This window comes from Triticum aestivum, chromosome 7A (assembly GCF_018294505.1).
Source record: "Triticum aestivum cultivar Chinese Spring chromosome 7A, IWGSC CS RefSeq v2.1, whole genome shotgun sequence".
NCBI classification, from domain to species: domain Eukaryota; kingdom Viridiplantae; phylum Streptophyta; class Magnoliopsida; order Poales; family Poaceae; genus Triticum; species Triticum aestivum.
This window is the reverse complement of record NC_057812.1, coordinates 732471677-732476061: the sequence shown is the minus strand read 5'-3', so window position 1 is coordinate 732476061 and position 4385 is coordinate 732471677. Positions and strand designations below refer to the sequence as shown.

The following is a 4385-nucleotide window of genomic DNA, read 5'->3' as shown; positions in this document are numbered from 1 at the left end:
TCACTATTTAATGTCTTGGCCAAGTGCTTAACAGTGGACGTGCAACTTCGGATGTTGCACCGGCCAACTTCCTAACAGAGATGTGCAACCTTCCCCGTATCCCCATGGATGTGTAGATGCTAGCATCCCGTCCAAACCACCCATGCTAGTGAGATGTGCAACTTTAGAGCCTTGTCTATATGCAACTTTTCAGTATCCCTTATGGATGTGTTGTTTGACCATCCAACTATCCCTGCCACTGAGATGTGCCAACTTTGTCTATTGCCTTGACCAGCTGGCTAACAAACTATGTGCAACTCTGTGTGTTGCCCCCACCAATTAAAACCACATATCCACAAGTAGGAAGGGAATGAGTTGCACATCGACTACTAGGTAGTTGGCTAGAACAACAGACCGAGTTGCACATATTGCTACTAGTAGGGTAGGTGCCACAAGGAAAAACTACACATCTACGAATAGGGAGGACGGGTTCCACATGCACTACTAGGTAGTTGGCCAGAACAGTAGACTAGTTGCACATCACAAAAAGTTGGTTGTTATGGTTTCTAAGTTGCAACCTCATAATAAGTTGGGTCATGCAGCTCTGAAGTTGGTCTTTAAAAGAACTGACCATGTTGTACTGAAGTTCCACCATGCAGTAATAGAGTTGCACCATATAGGACCAAAATTGACATAAAAAAACTTCCGGCACAACATACTTGTGCGGGATCTAGTTTCAAAGATCTCGTAGTGAAGATTCTAGCGGTGAAAACAGATCTGAATTCGAACTCAATGTTTGAAAGATACAACTTTTTAAAAACTTAAAAACTCAAAATAAATGTACGTGGATCTGTTTTTTATGGACCAGTGTGAACAAATTTAATGCCAACAGTCATATGTGCTAGAAGACAAAAAAGTACACATACATAAAAGTGACAGAGTCGGCTGCTTCCTTACGTGAAATAGTGCACACGCACTAATTAGAATTTAGGTAAACTCTATAGCCTCTATTCTCCACGGGACATATCTGAATGGTCAAGACTTCTATTTTGATTTTGAAGTGCATGAAACATTTTTTATTCATACGAATTCTTTTTACATTTTATAACCATTTTCGAAATGCAATGTACATTTTCTTGAAACGAGTAACTAACTTAGAAATATAACATGATTCTTGTTCAATGCTACTACTTTTTCTACAACTTGAGCAAACTTTTTTACACAGTATGAACATTTTCTAAATGTGCGATGAAAACTTTTAAAAATGATGTATGTGGCTTCAGTTTAGCCATCAATCTATCTTCACTAGTGTATTTTGCTTTAGTTTACTATATAATTGGATTTAGCCATCACTCTATTTTCACTAGCGAACACAAAGTCTTGAGTTGGTTGCATCCACTCCCTCCACGTCCTACACACTTTCATCACTCGCACTTGTCAATGTATAATAAAGACCCCATGTAAATATGCTTGTGACAAACGCTTAGGATGTTTACATTGACAAGTACATTTACTTGTGTCTTTATTATACATTCACAAGTGCAAGTGATGAATGTGTGTAGGACGTGGAGAGAGTGGATGCAACCAACTCAAGACTTGGTGTTCGCTAGTGAAAACAGAGTGATGGCTAAATCGAATTATACACTAAACTGAAGCCAATTACACTAGTGAAGATAAAGTGATGGCTAAACTGAAGCCACATACATTAGGATTTTACAACATCCCCATCACGAGAATATTTCTGGGTGATGCAACATTAAGAGGATAAAAAATGGCTTTCAAGAACCGGATTGACCTTCAACGTTGGAGGCGTCAACACAACTGTAGTCAGCTTATTCCAAAAAGGAAAGAATAAGATCATTTGATTCAATTATGCAGCCATTGAACCACATGGCTATGCCAAACCAGCGTGAGTTGCTGGTCATTTTCAACAAAATACGCTGCTGACATATTGTCACCATTAGAAAGAGTGAGTATTGCATGCCGCTTACTAACCACCGCCTCCAAGAAAGCATCGTTCCAATTCTAGGTCATGAGATGCAAAATGATGAGTAGACTCCATTGACTCCACAGGCCATGTCTGAACGGTCATGACTTATGTTTTGCTTTTCCCTTGACATGTAATTTTTTGTTGCTCTTCTTAAGGGTAATGTACATTGTATTGAATGGTATGGATCATATTTTTTTGAGACAAACATTTTTCAACTTGTATAAAAAAATTTAAATGCCATGTAGATTTTCTTGAAACATGTGTACATCTTTTAATGTCGGACTTCTTTGATACAAACGTTTTAAAAAAATGAGCAAACCTTTTTTACACTACTTGAACATTTTTTAAATATGCGATGAACACTTTTAAAACCAACTAAATTATTTTCACAATGTATGTATGTAGTATTTTTCTAAATATAGAAAAATAAAGGCGACACGCAGCTGGCCCAAAGCAAGTTAATTAAAGGCGACAGAACATGCTCACCGCGCATTGGAAGGCCGTTGGCTCTAGCGAAAGAGCATTGTGGAGTTTTTTCTTCTATTATTAGCCAGAACAAATTCATTCCATTACCGAACTGAACTCGCTTGTTGTAGAGCGAAGCGAACATGAGTTGGATATACAATTACGTTCCGTCTCTTCTTTCTCCTCTTGTCCTCAAACACGCGCACGTCGCATCGATTATTCAATGCAACCGACGGATTATTAAACCAACTAAGATTAAACAGCTGGTTTCCATCATCCTTCTGGATGCCCTCGATCAATCCATAAGACAATCTCAGCCAGCAACCACTAAACTTCTTGTTTGTATTCATACATCTCGAGGTTTTTTACTTTTAAGAGAGATGCCCACTGTCAATGGCCAGCGGAGCAACCATCCAACGAGCCTTGACCGAGCACCCATCTAGCTGCATCCGACGTCGACAGCGTCTAGCTCCTTAATGGCTCCCGGCCAAACCACTGGTAGACTGTTAATGGGGGGCACTCCCAACCACACGTCTTCGCGCGGACAGCCTCATCCGTCCGGGTATATAAGGGGCTCCGTCCCCAAGCCTCCTCCACTCTTCATCGACAACATCGCCGGAGCCACCACAGCTTCGGATCCCTCCAGCACCTGCTCCTTTCCCCCAATAAATCGCCACGGCGGCTGCCGTGCTCAGGGCCCAGTTGAAGACCCTTGTCACATGCATGCTCGCCACGGTCATTCCACCGTCAACCCCCTACTAAACATGTGTGGTTGCTGGCTGACTATGCCTTTAGCTTCTCATGAAATGGTCCACCTAGGGTATGGTGGATGAGTATTTCCAGTACTTGCAGTCGATGGACGAGGATGGCAGCTCATGCCCAGGCTTGGTCCCTGAGGTCATCAACCTCTTTATCGCCAACACCAACAGGATCCTCAACGACATCGCCGGCCTGCTGTCCGCTCCCAAGACCCCCTTCTTTCCATCTGCTTTCGTCATGTCATCTTGGGTACTTATTTCGTCTGCTCTGCTTTCCGATGCCCAGGAACCAGCCCATGGACTTCAACAAGGTCGACGACCTGGTGCATCAGCTCAAGGGGTGCAGCTGCAGGTGATGATGCTAAAACATTTCTTTGTCGAACCCATTTATAACTGTATGTTGTTCTCAACCGCATCCATGGAAAGTGAGAGCACCAGCGCCAAGTCTAGGACTTGAACCCTCATGGGATGGGCTGGGTAATACCACTATTTTCCTAACCATCCAACCACAGTTGGTTAGCGTATACATGTTCTAATATGGTGCTATGTTGATTGATCACTAGACTATGCGTGGTCAGGCTCAAACCAAAATGTTAAACTGGAAATTTGATTTATAATTGTTTGTTTGTTAACTTACAATCATATCTAATGGCTATAAAAATTTGGTTTATTAATTTTACGGTCATATGTTTCTAATTATTGTGGTAATTATTGTGGTTTATTAATTTTTTATTATTGTGGTCATTCGTTTTTTCCTCTTTCCTTACCATTTTTTATTCAGTTTCTTTGTCTTTTCTTCTGTTTTTCTGAGGTTTCTTATTTTATTTTCTATTATTTTTTCTATGCACATTGTACACTTTTGAAGCACATTACAAACATTTTCATTTTGAAAATATATGTTTTGGTGTCTAGTATTTTTCATAAACATTGTGCATTTTTTATACATCTAAAATATATTTTGAATATATATTTAATATTTTCAATACTTGACTAGTAATTGTCCAAATACGTGTTTTGAACATTTTCCCAAAATACAAGTTTTCAACATTTTGTATGGTACGAAACACTTTGTTTTAATTACACAAAAAAATTATAATGTCAAACATTTTCGAAAAATGTCACGTACATTTTCTTGAAATGCATGAAAACAGTAAATGTTACTCGCTGTTTTTTTGAACAGTACAAACATTTTC

General features: G+C 39.7%; 1 pseudogene; it reads left to right on the top strand.

Annotated features, from left to right (window-relative positions):
- Positions 1-2910: 2910 nt before the first annotated feature.
- Positions 2911-3730, top strand: LOC123148472 (histidine-containing phosphotransfer protein 2-like; annotated as a pseudogene).
- Positions 3731-4385: the final 655 nt, after the last annotated feature.